The sequence below is a fragment of the Coptis chinensis genome, chromosome 4 (assembly GCF_015680905.1).
Source record: "Coptis chinensis isolate HL-2020 chromosome 4, ASM1568090v1, whole genome shotgun sequence".
Classification (NCBI taxonomy): Eukaryota; Viridiplantae; Streptophyta; class Magnoliopsida; order Ranunculales; family Ranunculaceae; genus Coptis; species Coptis chinensis.
In genome coordinates this window covers 86534958-86545059 of record NC_141459.1, presented here as the reverse complement: position 1 = coordinate 86545059, position 10102 = coordinate 86534958, and the positions used below count along the sequence as shown (strand labels likewise).

Genomic DNA, 10102 nt, shown 5'->3' with positions numbered 1-10102 from the left:
AAAAATCAATTGGAAGATATACTCTATATTTACATTATTGGGAGATGATTATGAGCTTTGCAAGTTTTCGATCCCAATATGTGGAATAAGATAATATTTTCTTGGATTGGATTTTTTTTTTTTTGAATAAATTTAAAAGAATGTGTATAGACTAATGTTATATCCACCATTGCATATATGTAGAAAATGGATACAGAAAACTTAGTTGCTGACATATGTCAATCCTTGCGAAATCTGAATGTAGTGATGGCCACCAAGACCGTAGTAGCAGACCTTAACCATGGAACTAAACTTGATGGGACAAACTATGATATATGGCATAGGAAAATTCAATACCTCTTGAATGAGCAAGAACTCCAGGAACACTTAACCATTTCGATGGCCCAACCTGAGATTGGGACTGGGACTACAGCCCAAAATCGTCGTGACCTTGAGACTTATCAAGCATGGACCAAGTCGGATCGTCGTGCGCGCTACATTGTGTTGAGCAGCATGCATGATGATCTGATTGGAGAATATGAGACATTCTCCACAGCAAAGGACATGTGGGATCAACTGAAATTTGCTTTCGGTGGAACATCAACTACTAGACTTAGAAGTCTAGTTTTAAAGTTTGAGATGTTCAGGAAAGATCCTAAGGCAACCATGCCTGAACACCTTAGGGTGTTATCAAGCATGATTCATGATTGCTAAAGGTCGCAGAAATGTCCCACTTCTTGATGAGCAAAGAGTCCAAGCTGTGATAAGATCTCTCCCTCGATTCTTGGATGCACATGAAGCAAATCATGACTCACAATGAGAGTATTAAGAATTTTTGATATTTCTATTATTGTGAGCTTGAAGCGAACGCCGGGATGCTAACCGTAATGCTTCTCGCCTAATCGCATCCGGGCGAAAAGACAAATGGGTCTAAAAGCGCCAAGGGTAATAACAAACCCAAGAAACAAGGAGGGGCTAATAAGTTGGCTCCTAAGGCAAGCATAGCCAAAGCGCCATAGAGGCAAGCGTGGTGGAAAGAAAGAAATTGATATGACCAAAGTGAAATGCTACAATCAGTAGCAGATGGGACACTTCGCCATTGATTGCACCGGAAACGGTATCCATTTCCCACGACTCTCATCACATAAGTGTATGTACACATGTTTTAGTTGCTCATTCTCTCCCTGAATGGATTGTAGATACAGGAGCAACCAGGCATGTAGCTCGAGAGCGAGTAGGGTTTGTAGATTATCGTCGAATTCCAGAAAACACCCAAAGGCTTTATATGGGAAATGGCACTAGTGAAGATGCATTAGGAATTGGTACATACCAACTCTCATTACGCACTGGGCGCGTACTTCTTCTACATGATGTGCTTTATGTTCACGAATTCAAAGATAATCTGCTTTCTGTTTTAGCACTTCTTTCTTTTGGATATTCTTTTGATTTTAAGGCTGAAAGGTTGGATATTAAGTTGGATGGTATTGTTTTTGGACATGGATTTCTTATGAATAATTTCTTTAAAGTTGAATTGAATGATTCTGTTTCTTCATTATCTTACATGGCTAGTGCAAGTAGAAATATTGATTCTGTTACTTGGCATGCTAGACTAGGTCATATAGGACAAGATAGGATGACCAGACTAGCTAGAGAAGGCCTATTGGGCCCACTCGCTAAGGTTGACCTACCTATATGTGAACCATGTTTAGCTGGTAAAGCATGTAGAAAGCCTTTTGGAAAGGCAGTAAGAGCTACTCAGCCGCTTGAGCTAATCCACTCAGATATTTGTGGGCCTATGAATGTTAAGGCACGTCATGGCGCCTCTTATTTTCTCACTCTTATAGATGATTACTCACGATATGGTTATGTCTATCTGATAGCTCACCGCTATGAAGCTTTGAATTGTTTTAAACGCTTTATAGCAGAGGTTGAGACACAGAAAGAGAGGAGCTTAAAAACTCTTCGAACTGACCGAGGACGTGAATACTTATCTGATCAGTTCAAGGAATTATGTGAAAAAAAGGGGATACGCAGACAATTAACTATTCCTTATACTCCGCAACAAAATGGTGTAGCGGAGAGAAGAAATAGAACTCTTTTAGATATGGTTAGATCAATGATGGCGCAAAGTAATCTCCCTATATCATTTTGGGGGGATGCACTTTTGACTGCAGCCTACATACTTAACCGAGTGCCTTCTCAGTCAGTTCCTTCAACACCTTATGAACTTTGGAAAGGCGAAAAGCCCCGTTTGGAGCATTTGCGCCCATGGGGTTCAGCAGGTTTTGTTCACAACATCTCCCATAAGTATGGGAAACTAGGCCCTAGAGCTAAAAAGTGTATCTTTGTAAGGTATTCTGATAGCTCAAAAGGTTATGTTATGTATGGTGAACACCCTGATGGAGGAATGACAGAAATAGAGTCTCGCGATATAGATTTCATTGAGAATGATTTTCCTAGCATAAGTAACGCAAAGAAAGATCTTGGCCTCTATGAAATAGAGGAGTATGAAGACATCCTACCATCTTCAAGCGAGGGTGGGGAATTAATTTCTCATCCTGTAATCGCTGAAGATAGTGGGAGTGGTTTTCAAACTAGTGGGAGTGTACCAGAAAGTGGGAGTGTACCACTAGATTCTCTACAAGATCCTCAAGTGCGTAGGAGTAAACGTGGAAATATTCCCCGTCGTCATTTCGAGATTGAAGGGGATATTTTTATGTGTACTCCATTAGATGAGGAAGAACCTACTTCTTTCAAAGAAGCAATTTCTTCTCCTGCTAGAGACAAGTGGATGGCTGCTATGCAAGATGAGATGAGCTCAATGGGTAAAAACGAGGTCTGGGAGTTAGTTAATCTTCCGCCTGGGCGTAAAACTGTTGAAAATAAATGGATTTTTAAAGTTAAACGCAAGGCAGATGGTTCAATTGACAAGCATAAAGCACGCCTTGTGGCGAAAGGTTATACCCAACAACAGGGTATAGACTATGAAGAGACATTCTCCCCTGTGGTGAGATTCGCTTCAATTCGCCTCATTCTAGCTATTGTCGCACAACAGGATTTAGAACTTTTTCAAATGGATGTTAAGACCGCATTTCTCAATGGAGAATTAAAGGAAGAGATCTATATGGCTCAACCGATTGGTTTTGAGGTCCAAGGACAAGAGCGCAAAGTTTGCCGCCTAAAACGTTCTATATATGGCCTTAAACAAATGCGTCTAGGCAATGGTATCTCAGATTTCACAATTCAATTACCTCAATTGGTTTTGAGATGATTGAAGAAGATCATTCATTAAGGTACACTAAAACATCCGAAAGAGTTTTCTTATCCTTTCGTTGTATGTTGATGACATTCTTTTAGCTGGGAATGATATGGATTCCATTGTTGCCACTAAGAAGTGGTTGTCCTCCAATTTTGAAATGAAGGATATGGGTGAAGCGGAGACTATGTGTTAGGAGTTAAGATCACGAGAGATCGCAAAAAAGAAATTTCTTGGTTTGTCTCGTGAGACTTACATTAGAAAAATTCTTGGCGTTCCGTATCTGCAAAACTCCAAACCAATAGACACCCCATTGGAAAAAGGATGTGACTTAAACCTTGATCAGTGTCCCAAAACTAAAGAAGAAAAGAATCAAATGTCCAATGTGCCATATCGCGGCAATTGGTAGTCCGATGTATGCCATGATGTGTACTTTCGACCCGGATATCGGTTTTGCGGTCGGGTTAGTCGATCGTTATCGAGTAATCCCGGTCCAAATCATTGAAAGCTGTGAAAAGGATACTCAGATATCTACAAGGGACTGCGCTGATTTTGTCCTAAGTTACCATGGTGGAGACTTGAAACCGAAAGGTTACACCGATGCAGACCGGGTGGTGATAAAGATGAGCGCAAGTCCACTTCGGTTATGCTTTTATGCTTTCGGAGGTGGAATTATTACTTGGTGTAGTCGGGCAAAAAAATGTGTTTCTTTGTCTACAATGGAGTCGAGTATGTTGCTTGCTCACCGCAGTCCAAGAAGCTGTTTGGCTAAGGAAATTCTTGATACACTTAGATATCCGCACTTCATGCAGCAGGATGCGAGATTACTTTATAGTGATAGCACCGCAGCTCGGCATTTGCAAAGGATCCTAAGTATCATGGGAAGGCCAAACACATAGAGACTCGTTTTCACTACATTCGAGATAAGGTTGCAACAGAGAAGTGGTCTTGAAACATATCTCCACGCTTAACATGTTAGCTGATCCCATGACTAAACCTATTGCACGAGAGATGCTTTAAATCTCATGTTAGGAGTATGGGACTTCAGTAGGATTTGATATGTTTGGACATCTTTTATGTACTTGACATTGTTTATGATATATTTCATTAATTCAGATTTTTTTTTTTTGAATATTCTTTTAATTACACATTCTTGATTTGTTTTGTCACCGGGCTTGAATCGACCTACTCACATGGGTGATTCACCTTGGCGCTTGGAGAGAGCGAGCAAGATGAGACATCTATATTCTTGGCGCTAGATGAGCGAAAAGAATATTTTTTAAATTCTTGAATGTCACCTTAGTTAGAACTAAGATGAGACCTTATAAAAATAAAGGTCGAACATAAAATTTATCCACAATTTTATGGAGCCTGTAGTTAAGCCGAATATGAGTGTTTTTTTTTTTTTTCTTGACAGCGCTAGAAAGTGACTGGATAAAACTCAAGTTAGGCTTTGTTTAGCGACTAGACTAAGATTAGTATGGTGTTACAGTTTTGCAAGTGACATATCCATTTTATGGGATAACACCATAGCATACATAACATATTGTATGTGTTTTGCCGACCAATAGTGAGAACAATGAATGAATCCCTTCTTCATTGTTATGTGAGCCACTGGGATAATTGAAATTTTTTCCCATCTTATGCCTTTCTTAACCTAAGGTTATGTCATGAAGAGAATATTTGGTGACGCTACTTTAGTGTGCTTCCTAAGTACGACGAGATTTACCGTATTACGGGGCATTTCTAGGAAAGCGACTTAATATAATTGAAATGACATGAATGTTTAGGGAAGATTTTTTTGATATTACATCTATTTTGTGACTCATAGCGGGCCCGCGACCATATTTTAATATGTCATGAGTACAAAACAAGGAGGGGATGTAGCACTGCTTTAAACGAGGGATTAAGAGTGCTGATTCCAGTGTAATCAACAATGTCTAAGGCATATACGAGATGCTTCTGGGTGATGCGTTTTTATTAGTTGGGTGAAAACTTAATAATATCGCTCCTGTTGCTCTTTGTTCTTCTCGTGAGGTCGCACACCTTATTCCCTATATGCAAAGATGAGTAATAGAGATATTGAAATTTGCCCTATGTGGGCGAGTGGGAGATGTAAGTGGGTTCGACCACTTAGGTCCGCCCACATGGATCAAGGATCCATCCCCCGTTTAAGCTACTCCCCCGGATCGTAGGATCGTAGTCCCACTTGGATAGAATATACACTTGGATAGAATATAATCTATCATGAATCTCTTGTTGCGCAAGAGTCGTGGGAGTTAGCTATATGCTTGGTTGGTTTTATATATCTTATGAAGGTATTAGAAAAAAAAACAAGCAGAAGGAAAAAGGAAACAATATTCGACACTCTTCTTTCTTCATTTGGGAAATGGGGTTCTCTTGAATTCTTGGATTCTTCTGATACACGTGTTTTTCCCCTTATTTCATGTATATAGAAAACAACATAAATGGTGAAGATCTGTTGCATTGGAGCTGGGTATGTTGGCGGCCCTACCATGGCTGTCATTGCACGTAAATTCCCAAAAATTGAAGTTGTTGTGGTTGACATCTCTGTTCCATGGATAACAGCTTGGAATAGCGACCAGCTTCCAATCTATGAGCCAGGACTCAATGATGTGGTGAAGCAGTGCAGGGGAAGGTACCTCTTCTTTAGCACTGATGTAGAGAAGCACGTGGTGGAGGCTGATATTATCTTTGTCTCGGTCAACACCCCAACCAAGACTCGAGGGCTTGGCGTAGGCAAAGCTGTTGATCTGACCTACTGGGAGAGCGCAGCTCGCATGATCGCTGATGTTTCAAAATCTGACAAGATTGTAGTGGAGAAATCTACTGTTCCAGTGAAAACTGCTGAGGCCATTAAAAAGATTCTAACCCACAATAGGAAGGGAATCAATTATCAAATTCTCTCGAACCCCGAGTTCCTTGCTGAAGGGACTGCCATTGATGATCTCTTCACTCCTGATAGAGTTCTCATTAGAAGCCGGGAGACCCCGGTGGTCCTGAAAATTTTTTATGCCCATTGGGTGCTAAATACCGAATCATAACCACCAACCTCTGGTCTGCTGGACTTTCAAAGCTTGCCGACAATGCCTTCTTGGCTCAGAGGATCTAATCTGTGAATGCCATGTCAGCTCTTTGTGAGGCTATTGAAGCAGATGTTGCAGAGGTGTCCCATGCTGTTACAAAGGACACAAGGATCGGACCCAAGTTTCTAAATGCTGGTGTTGGGTTTTGAGGTTCATGCTTTCAGAAGGATATCCTCAATTTTGTCTACATATGTGAATGCAATGGTCTCCCTGAGGTAGCTAACTACTAGAAACAAGTTCTTAAGATCAATGACTATCAGAAGACTCGCTTTGTGAATCGTGTTGTACCCTCCATGTTCAACACAATATCTAGGAAGAAGATTGTTGTGCTCGGATTTTCGAAAAAGAAAGTTGCCGATCTATTAATTTGCTAAGATGGATATTCTTGATAAATTTATTAAGTGAACAATCTACCTGCTTTTTATTACAAATTAGCCAATCCTCTTTTTCCAATTTGCCAATCTCAGTACCAAAACCGATAAACCAATCCTAAAATCAAGTTGCTTAATAATCTGATTGCCATTTCGAAATCAAGAATACAGTGGACAAGTAGAACTAAACTCTAATTTGTCAAATAACAGTTGGGACCAAGTCCTAGAAGATTACCTTATTTCTTGTATCAAAGTCTAACTTAAATATTCACGTGATGTTGCACACGAGGGGTATTATTGCCATTTTAAAAATACAAACAGTTTGACCACAGTCAACTCAGTTGACGAACAGTCAACAACCAAAACTAGGACTAAACCCTAATATTCAAACTTTTCTTGACTAAACCCTAATAAACCCACTATTGTTAGGACCAATATCTAAATACCCCTTAAAAAAATTGCTAAAAAATAGGTGATTTGTAGAAACTAATTCCCTATTACAAATTATACAATTTTAGTGTCTATGATAAAACACCGACTTATTTCGAATATATCCTTAACACGGCCTCAAAACATAGTTAAAAACAACTATACAAAAAATAACATCACAAAATATATAATAGAAAATGAAAAAAAAAAAAAAAGGCAAAGTAATAATGACCAATATTTAAAAATATATATATAATACGGAATGAAACTAACGTCAAAAAACAATTCATGGGGAACCGAAAACTAGATGCAAATCCATCGAACTAACCTCAAATAATATTTAACGGGAAATCGAAAACTGGATGAAAATGCAAGCATTAAACTAATCTTAAAAAGTAATTAATAAAAAATTGGAATATGGATACAACTGCATTAAACTAACCTCAAAGAATAATTAACGGAAAATCAAAATTTGGATGCAAATACATCAAACTAACATAAAAAAAATAATTGTCGGAAAATCAGAAACTGGATGCAAATGCATTGAGCTAACCCTCAAAGATTAAATTAAGGGGTTTTTTAACTTAACCCCCACAGATAGACGCCCCTTTCGAGATAACCCCCCATTTTGAGAATCATTACTGATTGCCCCCCACTCCGTCTATTTTGTGAGTACCGTCAGTTGATATTTTATATATTGGCCATTTTACCCTTAAAAAATAGTCGTTGTATTTTTTTTGTATTTTTCATTTTCCTGGCTTAGTTAAGACCAAACTTGGACCCGCGAAAAATTTGTCTTCTCCAACACGATTCTTCCCCAAACCAATTTTTTTGCTCTCATGGTTCGGGCTCTAAAAAGGTTTGGTCATTCTAATTCATCTTCTCTCCATGCCTTTATCTAATTTGTTTCACTAGTGTAGATCTCTATGTTTAATGGTCAAAGACCTATATAAACAATGGGGGGTTTATACAAAACATATATTGAAATATGGGGGGTTTATACAAAAGCAGATGTTGATCAACATATGTCAATTTTTTCAAGTACCAACTATAATGTCATCAACTAACAAAGGAGACTCATGCTTTCTGTGTGGGGATGTTGGTCATTGGAAGTTTGAATGCCCTTGGCTTAACTTTCCTTGTGTTAAGGGATGCGGAGATACTATGATTGTTCACTGGAGTTCCAAAGAATACGGTTTTGGACAGAGATTTCTTAGATGTAAGGGAGCACCAAGATGTGGCGGTTTCAAATGGATGGATTTGGAAGTTGATGTGAAAGAAAAAGGAAAGGTTGTTGCTATGAATGAGGAAGTTGATGTGAAAGAAAAAGAAAAGGTTGTTACTGTGAATGAGGAAGAGGATGAGAGGAAAGGGAAAGGTAAACTTAAGTTGTGTATTGATGGTCCTATAAAGATGCACATTGAAGGCAATATATCTTATGTAACTGAGCTTGTAAGGAAACTAAACATGTGATTTATGACAATTAGAGTGGTTGTTACATTCTACCTGTTGTATTCAAGTCTACATTTAATAGAAATTCTCAAATTTGCAACAAAACATAGCATATAAAGCAAATGAATTAACAAAACAATACAACATAGCACATGACATAGCAAAACATAGCACTTCAAGTTAAGTATATATAACAACATAACACTTCAAGTCGGACGTGACAAAATCTAACTTAAGGCTGATAAGAATAACTGAATTCAAGACTCTGCAAAAGAAGAAGCCTGGGAGAACCTCCTTAATCTCTTTCTTGGAGGTGCCATTGGTGGCATTGGAGGTATATTCACACTGTCTTGAGTTTGAATTGGTGTAGACTGGCTGGGCTGTGGGGGACCCTGTGAATTTCTAAATAGTAGCTCTTCCATTGAAGACATGGGTTCATATTCAACATTGGTTCTGCCCCTGCCCCTACCCCTACCAGCTCCTCTTCCTGCTCTACCTCCTCTCCCTCTTACAGGTCCTTGGCTCCCATCCACCTCTGCATGAACTTGGTTCCCTTCCATACTTGCAGTTCCTTGGCTTCTAGGTACACTTGGAGGGACTTGGCTCCCATCCACACTTGGAGGTACTTGGCTTCCCTCCTCAGCAATTCTTCCCCTTCCCCTACCCTTTCCCCTACCTCTACTTCCTCTTCCCCTTGTAGGTAGTTCACTTTCAGGAACTTGACTACTATCAACAACATTGATTGGTCTGATTAGAAAAGGGTTTGGTAGTGGCCTTATTCTAGGTCTCCCAGGCCTTCCTCTTCCTCTATGAGAGCCTCTGGCAGCTGCAGTTGTATTGGCTTGTGCATTTGCTTCTGCATTGCCATTGTCTTCCACTGCACCTCCCTGACAACCTCTAGCATTATGCCCATAAGCTTGGCACCTTGAACATCTTACTGTATTTGATTTATCCGCACCTCTTCTTCTGTTCACTTCTAGCCTCCCAGGCTGCCTTTTTCTGATTGGTGGAAAGATAAACTTAGCTTCAATTGGCTATTACAAAAAAAATTATAATATTAGGGCTAACTCTGAAGATTCGCATATTAAAGCCTATTGAAAATTAGGGATAAGTGTCTCACTATTGCCCACTCATTTTCATGCAAGTAAGGTGTGATGTGACCACCACAAGCTCTTTTATAAGTTGTTTCAGTAAAGTAAGGGCTACAATACCTATAGCAACAATGTATGGATTATTAACATGTATCATCATTAATAGAGGACAAGACAATATGTACTGCAATAACTTACTCATGCCATCCAAATCTTCTAGGCTTGATGACTGCTACAGCATGATGACAAGGAATCCCAGTGAGTTTCCATTCACCACAATCATATGTGTGCAAGTTTAAGTCCACATTCCACCATTTACCATATATATGATTCACTAAATACTTTCCCTGGATTTGAGAACCACTCATGACACTCATGTTTCCAATCTTGTTACATATGTCATCTATAATTGCTTTA

At 39.2% G+C, this 10102-nt stretch overlaps 2 pseudogenes across 1 annotated transcript; both read left to right on the top strand.

The window, feature by feature from the left end:
* The first annotated feature begins 246 nt into the window (after positions 1-246).
* On the top strand, positions 247-818 carry LOC147505354 (uncharacterized; annotated as a pseudogene).
* A 4809-nt stretch (positions 819-5627) lies between these two features.
* LOC147505353 (UDP-glucose 6-dehydrogenase 5-like) lies at positions 5628-6773 on the top strand (annotated as a pseudogene). Its single transcript, XR_015220581.1, has one exon. The product of XR_015220581.1 is annotated as a UDP-glucose 6-dehydrogenase 5-like (transcript).
* The last annotated feature ends 3329 nt before the right edge of the window (positions 6774-10102 follow it).